This window comes from Urocitellus parryii, chromosome 10 (genome assembly GCF_045843805.1).
Source record: "Urocitellus parryii isolate mUroPar1 chromosome 10, mUroPar1.hap1, whole genome shotgun sequence".
Classification (NCBI taxonomy): domain Eukaryota; kingdom Metazoa; phylum Chordata; class Mammalia; order Rodentia; family Sciuridae; genus Urocitellus; species Urocitellus parryii.
In genome coordinates, this window is record NC_135540.1 from 14,501,205 (window position 1) to 14,520,560 (window position 19,356).

The following is a 19,356-nucleotide window of genomic DNA, read 5'->3' on the forward strand; positions in this document are numbered from 1 at the left end:
CCCTTGCTTGAGACTTCATTCCCCACCCCCACCCCCATTTATGAAGAAGCATTTAAATAAGAGATGGCAAATAAATGCTTAGCTAAACATTTATCTTTATTTCAAATTAAATCCCACCTATGTCCTTTATTCTCCTCTCAGAGAAATATTCTGTTAAAATTCTCCTGCCATGCTCACCTTTCTCGAAAAGTTTACATTATGTTGAGGTTATAGATTTTAAAATAAATGGCACTTAAAATAAAAGTTTTGAAGTTACAGATTTAAAGATAAATGTTTCCGTTCAAAACCACCGGTGTGTTCAAGTAGTTAGGGTTTTGTATGTATTTTCTATGCCTTTCAGTAGTTATTTTCTTTATTTAAGACCTACGTATTTATTATTAATTGCATTCTCGAGTATTTTCTTTCTCTCTACGTTCTACCCTCCCATTCTCTCTCTTTCCTGTAGTTCATTTATGATAAAGCTATTAGTATTTATTTTGTAATGAATTACTTAAGTGAAACCTTGCATTATTTTGAATAGCTTTTTCATTGATTTATTCTCTCATTTTCCTGGTAAATTGCACATCTTCAAAAATTATTATTTACTTCCACTTTCTAAATACTTATGTATTATTATATTGCTTAATTATATGGACTAGTTCTTCCAAAACAATGCTATTTAATAGGGCACATATCAAGTGTTCTTATCTCTTTATCTAACAATCTTCAGTTTTATGCTACCTTTCTTCTCTGCTCCTAGGATCCCAAAGACTGTCCATTTTCAGATGTTCCTTTGTGTTTGAACCACTCATTACTTCCTACAAGGGTGCATTGAATTTGTTACTTTGACTTTTGTTGTAGTTTCTTTGTTGCATTAGTATGTTTGGTATCCTTACCCTGTTTAAATGCTGGTAGATTTTAATTTCTCACTATTTTTGACTCTCTGTGTGTATTCTGAGCAGTTCCTAGGAAGAGGAAAGATAAGAGTCTGCCTCTACTATTGATTCTAACCTCCCAAACAGTAGGTACTTTGGTCTTTTGTTCATTTCTGTATTCTGTGACTAGAGAAGTGCCTTCATTATCCAAGTAAACTGGTTCTTCCAACTTAACAGAGAGTGGTTTAGCTGCAACATGCTTTCCTAGAATTTGGAATCGAACAATTCATCTAGCATCAGCTTTAATTTCCCAATTTATAAAATGAAACAAAGTAAGCCAGCTGCTTAATGTGATACTGTAAAAGAACAATCTCTCAATGTGTGTGTGATACAGCTTTGTAAACTGTAAAAGTTTGTGTCATTATTCCATTATTCATGTAGCTCTTGGGTAAAATATTTCTCATTAGTTCCTATTACTTCTGCTTTGTTATGTGAATTCATTTGATTTCTTTTTGTCAATTTTTTCTTTTTCTTATATTACTACAAGCATTCATCTGCTGAAATAGTATTTCTAGATATTAAAGCTCATAGATTTCTTTTTAAAATATTAGGTTTTTATTTGCCAATAAAAATGTGTCCCTTGGGATACTTATTTCTTACTAATCAAAACCCACTACTCCTTTCATTGCCATATCAAGGACTGTCTTCAAAGATAGGCCCCTGAGGTTTTATACAGTATTGATCTCAGTTAATCCAAGCTTTGAAAATATGCAATTTAGGAAAATGGTATTCAAAGTTGAACTGAGTAATATTTTATTAATATGTAGGAAATGTATTTCCTTCTCATTCAATTTCTAATTAAATAGAAACTCACATTTGAATAAGGATAACCATGTTTGGTGCTTGCTGCCTAAGTTCCTGCAAAAATAATCCCTGTACCAGCTTTTCAGAGGTACAAGTCTGTGCCTGATATTATTCTTTCACTTAATTATGCCAGGAAAAGACAAGATTGTACCATTTACTCATTTCAATATTTTAATTTTCATTTTAGTATTCAAGGATGATTCCTTTATAACATAAAAGGGAAAATAAGAACTAAATGGGAATTGTTCTCACCCTTTTATAGTTCCAAAATGAAAAATGCCCTTGAAATGATATATGTTCTGAAAGCAAACCAATTTTTAATGCTGCAAAATTTTTAGATAAGTTAAGGTAGGGCCTGTGACAGTGTCCCTTCCCTCCAGTTCATATATTAAGTCCCAGCCTCTGTTGGCAGAAAGTGACCATGTTGGAAGACAGGGTCTTTAAGAAGGCAATAAATTAAAATGAGGTTATTAAAGTGGAGCCTCTCACTAGTGACCTAATAAGAAAAGGAAATCTGATCAAGACACAAAGAGTGATGATGTGAAGACATAAAAAGAAAATGGTGGGGCTGGGGATATAGCTCAGTTGGTAGAGGGCTTGCCTCACATTCACAAGGCCCTGGGTTCAATCCTTAGCACCACAAAAAAAAAAGATAAAGAAAATAATAATAATAATAATGGCCTTCTGCAAACCAAGGAGGAAAACCTCAGAATGAAACCAACGCTGTTCAATCTTTGACTTCTAGCCTCCACAACTGTGAGAAAACAAATCTCTGTTGTTTAAGCAACCAAGTAACCAAGTATGTGGTGTTCTGTTATGCAGCAACTAATACAGATATCATGTAGAAAATAGTGGAAAATTAACTCCAAGCCCTAACAAAAATAAACCTGCCTTTGCTCTAACACAAGCTAATGGCTTAGCTCTTTTCATGTGTTTCATACTTTTTGCAGAAACTTTAAAAGTAAATGCATTTTATTCTATAATATTATCTGAAAGAATAAATGATTTATTTTAATTACATAATTCAGCAATTTTTTTTATAATAGAGATTCACGATTTAATATATTAGTGAGAGGAGGCAAAATTATACACATTTCTTATTGCTTCAAGATTTAATATGCTAAAGTTCACAGTTGGTTACTATTTTTAAATGTTGCAATATAAAATATGATATAAAAATTGAAAAACAACCAGGAAAGCCATCATCTGTTGTTAAGAAATAAAAAAATATAGTCACAATTCCTTAATATCCTGCCATAGTAGGTTCTAACCAGATCTCATTAATATAACAGGAGTGGCCCATCCTCCAGTGACTGTGAACAGTCTGCTAAAAGCTCCCAGGTGCCTCCTATGGAGAATTGCCCTTGGGTAGGTGGAAACCATCTTGACCAAGGGGTTGTACCTCCATGGAAGATGAAGATTGCCTGGAACCAAAACCTGACCCACCGGGGGTGCTTCCAGGTAGAACCAGCTCTGGTGCAAATCATGTTCCAGGTCAGATCCTCCAAGGGACCATTCTGAAGCTTGCCTCCAACAAAGATCCACTCCTTGCTTAGTTCCCCTCTCTGCACTCTCTGTCCCCATATGCCTGTTTTCCTGAGAGCGCACCATCAATAACTAATTTATGAAGGGATTCAGACTGCTCTGCTCAGGCGCTCACACTAGGACAACTGACCTGAGATGGTTCCAGAAGTGGTCAGAGGAAACACACTCTATTGATAGAAGCCTCAAGTTCCAACACTCATCAGTCAAATGGTAATAATTGGTGGTAGGCAGAGAATTGTATTATAATATTGGGATTTGTTGGTGCCCCTTCACAATCATCACTCCTTTTCATTGAATGAGCTGTGGCAATATTATAAGTAGCAGGGGATGTACTATTTGGTACAATGACATAGGGATGTTAGTAACTGAAAGTACTGTAGAGTTAGATGGCTGTTGAAAAATGTCCTATTGTATTGGGAGAGAAAATAAGTGGCTGAGATTTAATGATTAAAAAAAAAAATCAAGCAAAGTACAAGTCAAGGAGCCTTCTCGGCAGCAAATTAAAAAGCCAACCATTTGACTGACACTGACTCATACTTCATCATAGGGCACAATCTAGGCATAGGTTTAACTATAAGAGAAACAGATGTTTAAAGAAGGTTGTATTCTTGTACTGGCCAAAGCACACCCCTGATAGGCAAAATGTAAGAGCTGCAAGGCTTTAGATGGGCATATCTACATGACCTTTAAGTAAAAGGGATCATCTGTCTTCAAACAAAGGAAATTGTGCTACTTCTGTAGCCACAGAGACTTTAAGGGAATCTAGAAGTTCAAGTACACAAGGGCATTTATGCCCTGTCAAGTTATCCATTTGAACACCCTGAAAAAACAAATAGATTACAGTGAATAAAAGTAGACTACTGCAAACCTGACAAAGATTAACTCCAACTATCACTGCTATTTCACATGTGATCATTTTGCTGGAGCTGTCCTTACCACAAAGCATATAGCTATTTAATAAGATAACCTGGGAAGATGTCCCTGGGCATTTGTTCTCAATGCACTCATGAACAAAGCAGCCGTGTTATAAAAGTGGAGGCGAGGCATGGATTCAACAGCATGGACTCTCAACAAGGCTGATTCACTGCCACTGATGAACCTTCAACTCTCAAGTAACAGGATCGTAAGCTCCACACATAACAGAGTACATCACTTGAGGACATTAGCTATCCACTTAATGGCAAGGTAACAATATTGTACTCCACCCTTTCATCTGACCAGAACTGACAAGTACCCTGGGTGTGAGTTTGTCTTTTCTGCTCACAAAACCTCAAGCAGCATCACATTCAGAGAACCTGTGGAGAGTCTGGCCTACATAATGTGGTTCCATATAACATTGTCTCAGGCCAACAGACATGCTTTACAGCCAAAGAAGTGGATCGATGGGCACAAGAACATGCTATCCAACCTTTCTGCCACACCACACATTGTACCATCCAGAACCAGACATCTTATGGAGTTGTCTTTTGAGATATACCTGGTCTACTAGCTCTCAGAAGCCACCCTGGAAGAATGGGGGTCATATTCAGATGGGATTTATGCCTAAACCAATAGACATTATGTGATTTTTTTGTTATCAATAGGTAGATGTCAAGGGAAAAAAAAAAGATCTGGGGGAAAATATTTGCTTTTCATCTCTGCAGGTTTAGGATCTGACTTCCTGGAGGGACTGAGTCTCAGAGAGGATGTTCTAAGAAAATGGTGTGAAGTTTCTACTAAAGTTAAATCTAGGTGTTACCTGACCACTTTGAGCCTCTTGGACCAGCAGACCAGCAGACATTGAAAGGAGATAGCACACGGGCAGGGCCACTCGACTCTGATCTTCATGAATACCTAAGACTGCTGCTGCAAGCAGGTGCCTGAGTGAATATGTTGGCACTTGGTTTACTGGAGTATAGTACTTCAATGTCTTGTTTTCACTGTAAATAAAAATAGTATAACACCCATGCACTGCTACAGGCCTCATAACCAATGACCCATCAGATGGTCCTCCCACAGAACATGTCATCTAAATAAGGACAAAATTCTATAAAAATTCATTCTTTACTAGGAATTTATAGAATGTGTCACTGAAGACAGTGATATGAGTAGTCGGTTAATTTCTCATCAGCAAATGCCAACAGGCAGGACTGCAGTCCACTTCATGAATCCTCCTCTTATCTGTATTTCTTGGAAATTATGACTAATCAGAATCCTAAACAAGCTGGGCCCTGAATGTAATGAGCCAAATGGAGACCCAAATGATACAAGTGAAGGACTATACTTTAGTCCTTTAGATATTTTAGTACCCACTCAGATTCCCTTAGCTAGACCAATTTATCAATTAGCTGCTGTATTGCCTGCAACTTCCTCCACTCTCCAGATAAATTTTCTTGCCAAAAATTCCCCCAGAAAGTTACCCATCACCACCACCAGAAGCTCTTAGTCCATGACTAACTAGCATGGGGCTATGAGGCCTCAAGATGGGACCAGCTTGGTGATGTCCTGTGATACAAAAGTTTTGCTCCATCTCTGCCATAAGACCACAACGAATCCAAATTGCAGCCCAGACCACGTGGTGTGTTGGTTTTCTCCCCACTACCACCCCACCCCACTACCTGCTTCTCACACCTTCCTTCTTCCAGTATGTTGGGCTTAGACCTGAGGCTTAGACCCTGGGAAACAAGTTCAGGACACTCAAAGGGAAGAAGATGCAAGACACATTTGGGATCACGAACATTCTTTATTCAGAGATGGGAGCAGCCCCACGTAGCCCCCTGAGCCACTTGCATAGGCCTCTTATGTATGTTGGCCAAAGAGGAACATTGCCAAGAGATAACATAAATGGTCACATGCTCATGAAAAAATGTTCATTACCTTGAGTACATACCTAAATCGGGGAGTTCATAACCTTGGCTACATACTAAAATCATAGCATGCTGAAAATCTCAGCAAGAGAGCCTCACTACAGCTTCTTTGGGCCTGCCCTACACAAGAGTCTTTCCTTAAAAGTCCCTTTCACAGAAATTCTCATCACAGTTTCTGCTTCTGGGAAACCAACCTAAGGTACTATCCTTGATAGTATTACTTTTCTACCTTTCCCAGGGGTAAGTGCTCTTAGTAAGTACTCTTGTTTAGATGCTTGTGCATTTTACTATATATGCATGTAGATCTGAATAATATACAACATGGTTTGAATATTTATGAACCTTATATAAATTTTATCATTCTATTTGTATCTGTCTGTAAATTGTCTTTTTTCACTCTCAAGGTTTCTGAGATTGATACACACTTATATATTTTGCCCTAATTTAATCATACATTCTTCTATTTCACTGCCTTCATTAATTTGAGTTACTTCAAGATTTTCTTCATTTTTCTACTACCAGAAAAGATACAGCTATAAGAGTTCTTATACATGAGAATATTTCTCTAAATTTGACTTTTCCCAGGAAAGAAAGTGCTAAGTAAAAAATTTTTGTATATGCCTCTTCAGCATACTTACTAAATTTTAAATGAAATTTTAAATTTAGAGCAATTTATGCTAGCACAATAAAAGTTAATGTGTTCACAATATTCTACATTTGCATCAATACTGGTATTCTCTAATATATAATGTTTCCTAGTATCTCTAAGTTATAATGTTATTATTGTGGTTTCAATTTGTATTTCTCTAGTTACCATCAGGGTAGGGAATACTTTAAATTTTGTTTTATTTAATCTTCCTCTTCAAGGAATGCCTGTACATAAAGGTTGAGGTTATAGCTCAGTGTTAGACACAGATTTAGCATATATAAGACCCTAGGTTCAATCCTTAGCACCACACACACAAAATATATTTATCCATATATCTATGAACATATGCACATTTGAGTATTCTTCTGCAAAATTGTATTTTTCTTATTAATTTGTAGGAATTTTTATGAATTCTGAATATTAATGTTTTTGAGTAGCTTCTTCCAGCCTATAGCTTGTCTTTTCATATTATATAGCTATCCTTGGATGTACAGAATTTTAAAACGTCAGTTTAACTGAATTATATCAATCTATTTTGAAAGTTTTTAATTTTAACATGTTCAGAAAACTTTTCCCAACCTCAAGCCATAAGATATTTTACTATATTTCCTTGTAAGTTCTACAGTTCTTTAGAACCATGATATTACCAATTGTTCTACCGTCATTTATTAAACTGTTCATTCTTATATTGTGATAACACTTTGGTCCTGTCATTGATCAAGGTCTATGCCTGGGGAGGCCTGTTTATAAGTTTTATTTTTCTTTCCATGGGTTCCTTGCTATTTCTGTGAGCAAAATGCACTATCTTAATTGTGTCTTTAATTGTTCTTGATATTTGGTAGGACACTTACCGCCATTTATACTTTCTTGCTAAAATTATCCTGAATATATTATGCCTAAGGGATTTTCAAAGCAGATTTGTTTAGTTCCATTAAAAACTATTATATTTTTGTTGAATGCATACAATAGTTAGTGAACCAACATCTTTAAGATACTGATTTCTTGAAATTCTTCTCATACAACATATACAAACATAAATGCATATGTGCTTCTGATTTTGTTCTTTTACATCTGGACATTATATTTTGTGGTTTTTCTTTCATGCTTTTCTATGCTTAATGCTGTTTTTAATAGTCTTTTTCAGCATTTTAAATGATTTTATAGACTTATTAATATGTAATATAATCACAAGTTTCAAAACTTAAGTCTCTCAACTGGTTTCTCATTCTTCTTTTCACCAGAAACATCTAATGTTGTGAGATATTTAATTCACTTTCAGAACCACTTTATCCTTATACATGGAAAACTCATATATATACTTCCTTTTTTATATTAACGAGAACATATTTTACATATAGAAAGTATGTGACTTGTATGTATTTTCTTCTAGAAATAATAAAATGAGCAACCACATACTACCCACATAGCCTAAAAAAATAACACAATAATCATTTTGCATCCCTACTATCAGTCCCCAAGCACATATTCCACCTATGTACTTCATCTCTCTAAAAGCAGTCCACATAAGAAAATCCACACTCATAATATTATTGTTTTGTCTGAAACTTTCTTTGTTTTCCCCTCTACAACCATGTGTAAATTTTCTTCAGTACTCTGTAATCCTTCCTGTAACCCTGGAGCATAAGCCTGCACATAGGCTCAGTTCTGCGTTGCACTGACTGTATGGATGTTATCTAGGATGTTGTACCGCTACACTGGGCCTGACCTAGTAATGACTGTGGATTGACTTGAATGTGGTATTAACCCACATCTGACTGCAGGCAGTGCCTCCCGAGGGAGCGAGATCCCCTATGCATCTTCCTGTTCTCCTCAGACAGTTCAGTTAGGCTAAATTATTGATAATTTGTACTTTGTCATTGCAAATAGTGTTTTAGTGTACTGTATTTTCTATTTGGTTATTGTTTTGTAAATTATTTTTCTTCCCAAAATGAATGGATAGTACTGATCCCTAATAATTGTTTGCTGACTTTGTTGACTTCTTTCTAGGTAGATGGCTATGTCATCTATAAATTTGTAAATTGCAATCTTTTTCCTTCAGTTCTTACTATTCTGTGCCAGTCTTTTATGTTTTATGTTTCATTTATTATACAGTTGACCAGGACTTTCAAAATGTTTTAAAATACTAATGATAGTGGACATTTTTATCAGTTCCCCATCTTAAAGAAATAAATTCAATATTTCATTTGGATTGGGATATAAAACATTTACAAATTAAGCAATTTCATTCCTTGTCATAATATACGAAGTTTGATCTTAATTTTTAAAAAGTTGAACATTTCCAAATACTATTTGAAATTGACTAAAATATATGACTTTTCTCATTTGGTCTATTAACATCATTAAACACATTAATCAATTTTGTGACACAAAAAAAATTCTGAAATCTTCATGACAAACCTATATTTCATTATTTTAAAATCTGTTTTAATATATTATTAAATTCATTTAGCCAGTGATGCACTTACTTTCTTGCATCAACTTCAATTAATAAAAGACGGGGGGGAAATTGGGTATTTTTAAAGTTTGGTAGAATTCACACGTAAAAACTTCTCAGACTGTGTGGCCTTTTGAGAGAGGAAAACTTCAACAACTATTTCAATTTCTTTATTGCTTATTGATCTGTTCAAGTTCTTTTTTTCTCATTCTCAGAGAGAAAAGTAACTTACCCAATTTTCTGTGGCCATTTGCTGACAGAGACGAAAGAAAATTTAGCTCAGGTCTCATTGATCCCATTACTTGTACTCTTAGCCCCTAGCATAACTATTGTGTAGTCATATCTTGTTTTAGATGATGTCCCCCACTATACACAAAGTATGGAGAAGCAACGAGACAAAAATAGCAAAAATCAGGTATTTAGAAAATGATTTCTTTTTCTTTTTTTCTTTTCTTCTCTAGCCTGAAATACAGATTGAGGGCAGCTGTAATGAAAGGAGGAAAATAATGAGGGAGGTTGTTACTATAATCCAGATCTGAGTTGAGAAATATAGAGCACATTATTGTCCACTGAGAATGAAGGAAAGGAAAAGGAGAGAGGACCAAAGAGCAGCATGTGGACTGAGATGTCAAAATAAATGAAAACCCTGCAAGTGGGAAGTTGAGATCCTGTCTCTCTGGCAGATAACAAAGTGGAGCAACTTACCTGTAAAAGCAAAAGGCTGAAAGGAAAAGAAGGTGGGGAATGAATTTGCCTATATCCTGCTGGTGTGAGTGTCTCTTCTTCCCCCTCTCATGCCTCCGCCTCTGTGGAGAGAAAGTCACTAGGGGACACACTGGCTTCTCTCTGCCCTCTCACTCATGCTTCCAGAGGACGGAGGAATGACTTAAGGAGCTTCTTGGCATAAATATCCTCTCTCTTTCTTTCCTCCCTCTTCCTCTTTCCTTCCTCTGTCCTCTGCTCTTTTCCACCTCCAAACTCCTGGTTCTAGAAGATCAAACTGCAGCCCCTTTGTGAGGCTTCTCAGTGAGGCCCAGGCCAGAACTCTCAGCTAAAGCTTTCTGATGCTGGGTCTCAGTATGAGGATAAGGCTTCAGGATAAGTCACATTTTCTGATACCCTTACCAATAAGAAAGGTTATATTTGTATTCTCAATATACTGTTGTCCTGTTTTTCAATTAGTTCATAGCTCAAGAAAGAAAAATGAATGGGATTTTTTTTGACTTCCTCAAATACCAAATAGGCATTAAGACTCATAAGACAAAACACATGAAAGGTTAGAGACTTAAAATGAATGGCTGGTTGATTTGCTTAAACAAAGAATATCTTGAAGCGTTTACTAAAAGTGAAAGTTAAAATCTTGGAGAATAATTAAGGAAAACTGAATTTGATGGTCCAGACTTGAGAATTCCTTTGAGAGGAAGAAACAGAGTGCTAGATTCCAGGGCACAGGGACTGATTTGGAACAGTACAAATAAATCAGAAACCAAAGGGAAAGTAGATTTTAAGAAGGAAGATTCTTGACAATATCAGATATTCACGAGGGTTTGGCATGAAGGATGTGAGAGGCAAACTTTACACTTCAAAAGTTATTATATATTTATATATTTGTATTTTCATATGCAGGGAGAAATGAATACTTTGGCAGTTGTCCTAGAATAGAGGGTGGGGGAGGAAGCACAAACCACAGAAGTCATGAGACAAGAGTTTCTAGTACCTAAAATGCCTGCTATATTTTTATTTCCCAGGGACTTTAAAGGCCACAATATTCTTAAGACACTCTTTTTTCCTTAAAATAATTTGCAACCTAAGAACGCAGAGGCAAAGATTTATGGCATGTGTATGCACATATGAAAGCTTTAGGGGACAAATGAAGAATTTGAGTTTGTCAGAAGTTGTGATAAAATGTGTTTTCTGTGCTTGATTGGGAATTTTCAACTTTCTGTTCTTGACTCCTATGAGGCCAGAACAAAGCCAAACAGAAACACAATCAATAAATACTTTTGCCATCTTTTCTTTCTCCTTTTTTTTTTAAAAAAAATTGTTGTTATTTGGCTAAGTATTTACATATTATTTAATTATACAGAAAAAATTTGCTAATGATGGATTTGACTTGAGAGAAAAATATCGGATTTGCTTTGCTTTTTACATCGTGGTTTATCCTCATCTCGAAGTTTGAAGTTGTAATAAATTAATTCTAACTTTAAAGAGAATGACAAGCCAAGTCTCAACAGGGAAAATTGATCTGTATTTCACCATTCCCTCTGTTTAAAGATAGAAATTCCCAGTACTGTTAACCTATATTCAATTTTGTGGTATTGATCCTGAAATGATACATAAATGCACCATCATTGTTTTAGACTTTTCCACTGGGAAAATAAAGACTGGCTGCTCTAAATTTTCCACGTTGTATTATATATTTGCTCTAGGGCAAGAAATAGACTGGACAAGAACCAAATGTTTTTATCAAAAGCTTATAGTCTCCTTGCTACTGCATGGTGGCCAGTAGAATTCTCCATTCAAACTTTCTTTTTACATTTTTGGTGTTTAAAAACTTTTATTACACTTGCTGACAATTAAGAAATGTCTTCAGAGGACTCTTTAGCAGAAAGCAAGGTATGACCTGTAACTGAAGATTATCACTCTTTTTGACAACCTTATGCACAAAGTAGCAAATTTCTAATTCTATGATTTCAATAAACTAAAGATATTTGGGTGAATGCTTTAATATTTTTTTAAAAATGTGGTTTACATGCTTTTCTAGTGTTTTAGAATGAATTTCTGAAAATGAGTAAAACATTTCCTTCTCCTAATCTGAGCAATATGTCCCTTCAAAGATTGTACACATAACTGCAGAGAGCCACCTAAATTAATGTAATTGATGCTGTTTGACGGACAATAGGAAGTGCCTGACAATTGACTTGCAGTACCTTCAGTTTTGTTTGGACACACATGCTTTTCCTTGCCTTTAAGAATCATGCCATGACACGAAACATACTCAATATCTTATTATTGCACTTTATACCTTGATTGTGTTCTGATCTAGAAAAACATTCAGATAAATATTGTTAAAATAAGTGCACAAAAACATACATGTATCTTTCTTTTTCTGCAGATATTTGAGGGTTTTCCTTGTCCCTTCATCTTTGATCAGATCTCCTCAGTCCATATAACCACCACCTGCCATCCAAGGCCCTTCTTTGTTTACTTCTGTGTTTAAACTCCATCCCCATCTCTTTTCATTACCTAACACCATTCTCTGCCCTACCATGATCACTCACCATATCCAATTTGATAAATACACCTTGATCTTTTGTATATTTGAAAAATTCAAATTGTTAGCCCATTTATGTAACTGTTTTAGATTTCTATAGCTGATATCCTACTATCTATCTCATCTTCTTTCTTCCTCATTTACTCAAAATCTTTCAAAAATTTGTTCATGTTGCTGAACATCCTGGTATTTTGATTGCTTTGGGATGCAAGATAATATAGCATGTCAGGATTGATACCTTGTGTTTGCTTATTTCACTGACTTATATAAGATTGCACCTAAAATCCCACTCTTACAAATAATGCTACACTGAAGACATATAAACATGGCTCTGAACATTTTCTTATATAATTGCCCACCTGAAGATTTCTGCTTCATACTCTGCATACTCTCTTACTTATCTGAGGTATTTATTATTGTGAAAGTGTGTATGCACTTTTGTCCTACAGTGTATGAGGATTCCTATGTGCCTATATCCTAACCATTACCTAGTATTATCCTACCTTCTAAGTTCTCTCGGGCCAGCTAATATGAAATGACACCTTATTGCCAGAATTTTCATTTTCAGGTTACCAACAAAGTTAGGTACATAACAATCATCTAAATAGGACTATCCAGGTTTCTTTTTCTGGAAAATACATATTTCTTTCCTGTTCTAGTAAAGGGTGCCCCATCTGATTTTGTTGTCATTGTGTTGTCATGACTGATGTCTATCCTGTGGTTTTCGTGTAAGATTTCCTTGGCCCCTTTGTTGTTCCCTGCCCTGATCCATTGCTTATTTTAACACAGTGCAGTATCCCTTTATGACTGGTGAGTGATGTCCCGAATTCCTTTTTGTATAAATACAGTTCCTCCCCTCTTTCTGCCACTTAATATTTCAAAAATGTATGTTAGCCACCATATGCAATATCTGCAAATGTCATGTTAATTCATCAGTACCTTTAGAATCATGAATTTTAAAAAGTAGACAAGCAAGAAAATAGATACTCAGCATTACTGGGAAACAATTATTCATTATACACAAATTCCTTACATTATGTTATATGAGAGGAAGGGCTTGACAAGATAATTAGTCTTTTCTGTAAGCACTCCATAACTCAAATCTTGCTCACTTTTTAAAACACTGTATCCTATCTCTGATGTCACAGGGCTACCTCCTCAAAGCTTTGTGACATTGGCTGCAGCTACCTTCTAATTTTAGGACAGAGGTCAAGATGTAGAGAAACATTTCCCTGGGGCATTTCAAGAGAGTAGATGTTAGGGTCATGGGTTACATTGTGTCCATGCTGAGCACTGAACCTGGATTGTTAGACACTACTACACATTCCTTTATAAATTCATGTGTGGGAGGTAAGGAGTGACAGAGAAAGTGAAAGAGTATTTGTGGAAATCTTTAAAAATGTGAGACTAGAGGCAGAACTTCTCTGCTCAAGTTCCAAGAGCAGTGCTGGTCACAGACATTTTATTTAGGCATTTAGGATTAAGTAAGTAGATTTTCAATTATGAATCCTACCCTCTGGATACATATATGAGTAACAGGTAACTGCTAACCAGAAATAGGTAAACATGGGATAAGCACCAGAGCAAGAGAACCATCTCCCAGAGATCAGTACTGAGAAAGGGAAAACAGAATTTGTAGGGACAGTAGCCAACATTTTAGAATTTTGTTTTAACTTCATACTAAAATGATAAGTTAATACATAAATAGGTCCCATTTTAAGAAAAGAAAACTGAAGGAAAAGGAAGAAAATAACTTGTTTGATGCCCCACCATAAACAACAGCTGGGATTTACACCCAATCAAGTTGTAAAGCCAATGATAGTGACAATTAGAATGTAGTTCCTCTACACCCCTTTTCATAGAGTAGTTGTTCAAGTCATAAATCTTGTTTTCAAGGCTAAAATTCATTGTAACAAGCTAATGTAAAGCTGCTGTTATTATGAGAGGGCAGTGTAACCTCAGAAATTTTAAGATATAAATAAATGTAATCATAATTTATGGAGCCAAAATGTCACCATAACTGCTTTCCCAGAACCATTCTCACACTGTAGCTATATTCCAGTGCCTATCATTGACTGCTAATTTCCCCAAATCCCTATTTTTTCTAAAAAGAAATATTGCCCAATTTTGGTTTTGTTCAATTAAAACATAAATCTTATTTATCTACTCAACTTATAGTTGATTTGCTTAGATAAGATTAAATTCACTCTGGTTAGTGATGAGGATGAGTGGGAGGGTTCTTTACATGGCATGAATTATTACCAGTTTATCTTGGAGGGACAAAGAGAAAGCAAGAAATAGAAATGTTACATTCAGTGCCATAATCACCAGCATTTTTCTAAAATTACCCACATGCATAATACCACCCATGAATGATTAAAAGCACCCACTCTCTCTTCAAAGAGACATTCAGCCATTCATTCTGTGCTAACAATACAGATCTATGGCATAAGCTCTTTCCAGTGCCAAAATCCACTTCTTGTATAAATGCCATTCTGCATCTTTTGACATTTTTAGGTAATACTAATATATCAAAGGATGATGGAGGAAAACAAACACAATATTTGATAATTATGGCTAATCATAACTCTTATATAATTTCAAGGAAAACAAGTACTATGAACATCATTTGTGAGCCCTAATCTCTTTCACTACTCAGAGGCCATTCACTTATCCCTTTCTATGTTCTTTAGGCATCAAACCAGTAGTTCTGTCAAGATTTTTGCCAGATACAGTGGCATCTTTATTACATATGAATCTAAATGTAAATCCTTATAGTTTCAGTTAACTTTTACCAATGGTAAAGTAGTCAACATATAGAGTGTTCTGTAGAATATACTTAGTCTATTTGGCTTCATTATATACTAGAAATATTATTGAAAATAAGTCATTTTTATTCAATAATGTAGTATGCTTGCTATTTAAGAAATCAAATTAATGTCTTTTTCTCACATGTGATAAAGAGCTGAAGTTTTCAAGATTTTACTTCTAATTTATTGGTGCCATTATCATTTTTCTTGATAGAACTGTCATTCAATTTGATGGTGAACCTCCAGACCACAGAAACCAGTACAGAGTTCAGGAAAAGTTAGAGATAGTTTATTAATGAAATTATTTTTCAAAGTAATGCTTTTGCTCCATGCTCTGTCTCTCCCTTGTAGAACAAGATTACCTTACACCCTTACATTGTACCTTCTGTCATTATTTTTATCCTTTGTATTTTTCAGCCATTTGTCTATCCATAATATAGAATTAATAATTTCTTCTCACCTGTTTGCCATTCAATTATTGTTTCTTCTGCAATGTCTACTCGTCTTAATTGCACTTCTTAATTTTGTATATTTGTTTTAATTGTGCTTTTATATAGAAAATTGTTATTGGGCCACTTTTATAGTTTGTATATTTCTACCAAGATTTTCATAATTGCTTAATTGTATATATTAAGAAAATAAGAAAAGTGTGACATCATCCAGTTGGTAGAATAGGGGATGCCAGGTTTTTCTCCACACCCCCAAACAGGAAGATCAACTAGCAACTATCCACAGACAATAATAACCTGGTGAAACTCCCAAAATGAAGGAAATAAAACTGCATTTTTCATGGAACTGAATAAAAATATCCGTTGAAAGAATAAAAGAAATGTCATCCACCACCCAACTACCAAGTTGGCATAGTATCACATAGAGAGAAATCTCCAAAGCCCAGGGATGAGACACAAAGGGAAAAGAGAAAAAACATGAACAGCCGTCCAGCTCCCTGAGCATTCTGAGATGCTTCCTAGAAACCCTACTCTATTCCCACCTCACAGCAAAGAGAGGATTTAAAGGGACACTAACCATCTAGACCACCTAAAGCTGGATAAAAACGAAGCGAGGAGGGGGAGCCCACAGTACCAATGAACTGATTTTAGGGAAAACATAGGAAACTTACTAGTAATGGCACTCAATCAGAGATATCTACTGATGATATAAGCCAGCCACAAAACGGATCTGGTCACTCCCAGGAGAACTAGGAGGGCTACTTGCATGATTCCCTAAATAGCCAGCATCCAACTCTAACCACACTCCACAACCCGGGGATGCCCAGGGAGGGTGAAGACTTCCCAATGAAGTCCAACAATAAGCCACCAATTACTGAGCTTAAACAGTGCTCACTGTCTCCTCAAAGACCACCCCCAGACCCAGCCCAGGGAGGAACAAGACCACAACAGTGAATTCCAACAATAATCAGGTCCTAGTTATGTCACCCCTGAGTCTTTAACCAGCACTCCCTGAAGTCTCGAACTCCACACCTAGACCTCCACATAAGAAGTGACAGAATCACCAGGTAAGTCAAGTCAGTTTGCAGATACCTGTTCTGCCACACTCGAGAGTTAAATCAAGCTCTCTCTCTCTCTCTCTCTCTCTCTCTCTCTCTCTCTCTCTCTCTCTGTCTCTCTCTCTCACACACACACACACACACACACTCATACACACACACACACACACACACACACACACACAGAGTTAATCAATGCTTATTTCCACCTCAAAGTCTACTCTCAGATTCTGCCAAAGGAGAAAGGCAAATCTCAACTAAGCATTTCTACTGAGCATAACAGTTGACCCATCTACCATGATCCACTTAACCACAGGGCCCCTCCCCACATTCCCCTCTAACAGCTAAACTGAAATAGTTGTACTTCTGCCAAGTAACACACCCTATGGCTCAGCCAGATTAGAGACAATTGCAGTATCCATACTGCAGCTCAGTCTAATTGCAGAACTCAACCTGTGGTCTTGCCACATGGCAGGAAAAAAAAATCAGCTATTCCATCTGAAATCACAGCAAAGGCAGTAAGTAGTCCAGTCATCTAGAGAATTTAAAGCAAGCTCTTTCTCTCCAGGAGCATTGCCATTGGCTGAGCCAGAATCATAGGCTGGAACAGTGAGTACATCAGTTTTTAACAATATCTCCAAAAGCCAGAAAATGTGGTTATCTATGCAAATGTATAAATACCAACATAATGATACAGGTTTGAAAGGTCTTAGGAAATCACTCCTAAAAAAAGACTACTCCAAGAGGCTATAATGAAGCTTCACCAATGGACCTCAAAGAAAGGGAGCCCCATGAAATGTCAGAAAAAATAATTTATAATAATCCTCTCTTAAAATTTCAGTGAACCAACTTCAAGAATATATATGCATAGAAATTTAAATGAAAATTGGAGAAAAATACATAAACAAAATGATAAGTTTAACAAATAGAAACAATTTTATAAAATTATAAATCCTGGAGATGAAGAATATGATGACCAAACTAAAATTTATATAGAAAATTTTCTTTAGCTGCATTTAGCTGGATTAATCCAGCTAAAGAAAGAATCAATGAGGTTTAAGACAACATTTAAAATTACTCAAAAGTAAAAGAGAGAGAGAGAGAGAGAGAGAGAGAGAGAGACTATAAGAATTATGGGATACCATCAAGAGACCTAACCTGTGTATAACAGGAATTAAAGAATGTGAAAAGCAGCAAGAAAACAGGTAGGCCCTCCATTCCCAGGTTTTGGCCTTGGTGTAGGCAGCACTGCCATGTCAGGACCACAGCCTGAGTCTGGCCTCACTGACAAGGTCACCCTCAGTTGCTGCTCTGCCTGGACCCTAGCACCAAGGATTTTCTGTTGTAACAGACCTTGCTGAGAGTTAAGAATCATAAGAAGTCACTGGATTTTTATACTAAAGTCCTTGGAATGACACTAATTCAAATATTAGATTTTCCTACTATGAAATTTTCACTGTATTTCTTATCTTATGAGGATAAAAATGACTTCTTTAAAGATAAAAATGAAAAAATAGCATGAATATTCTCCAGAAAAGCTATATTTGAACCGAAACACAGTTGGAGTGCTGAAAATGATGAGACTCAGAGTTACCACAAGGACAATTCAGACCTTCCTGAATTTGGCCACATTGGAATTGCTGTTTCTGATGTACGTGGAGTTTGTAAAGATTTGAAGAACTGGGAGTCAAATTTGTGAAGAAACCTGCTGGTGGTAAAATGAAAGGTCTGGCATTTATTCAAGATCCTGATGGTTACTGGATTTAAATTTTGAATGCAAACAAAATGGCAACTATTTAGTTCATGAGGAAGCTCCTTTTAAGATGTCAGTAAAGATGGAGAAAAGAAAGGAGACAATACGACTCAAGATATTCAGATCCCAGAAGCATCTAGAATCAATGGATTATTGTTTCAATTCAAATTATTATTTATTCCCTTTTTTTTTCAGCTGTTTTTCTTTTTTCCACCTAAGTGATGGTTCTTGTTTTAAAGTAGTGCTTTATCTTCTGACGTTGGGTGTAGCTGTATAACTTTACATTTTAGGCGATAATTATAACAATTTCCTTTAGAGGCTGCATTTGCTGCCTTCTGTCTCCTACATATTACTTCTCTTCGGGTCTGCCTTTGAATCATCATCTTTTTTTTTTCTGGTCTCCATGTTTTACTTTTTTGTTTTTATTATTTCTTACACACATCACAATAGAGGAGTGCATTATATTCATAATTTTTTGCATTGCAATTCTTAATACACCTTTATACCACAATTTATCAAATCTCTGTTTGTATATAAGGTATGTTGACACCAAATTCACATCTTCATACATAAATTTTGTATAATGATGACTGTTTCCTTCCACTATCCTTGCTATTCCCATTCTCCCTCCCTTTCCCTCCCACCCCTATTCCCTATCTAGAGGTAATTTTCCACCCATTCTCTCCTTCCCTACCCCACTTTGAGTCACCTCCCTTAGATAAAACATTCAGCATTTTTTTGGGGGGGGATGGCTAACTTCACTTAGCATAATCTTCTCTAATGCCATCCATTTCCCTGC

The 19,356-nt window shown here is 35.9% G+C and overlaps 1 pseudogene; it reads left to right on the forward strand.

Annotated features, from left to right (window-relative positions):
- The first annotated feature begins 18,057 nt into the window (after nucleotides 1-18,057).
- LOC113180972 (lactoylglutathione lyase pseudogene) lies at nucleotides 18,058-18,604 on the forward strand (annotated as a pseudogene).
- Nucleotides 18,605-19,356: the final 752 nt, after the last annotated feature.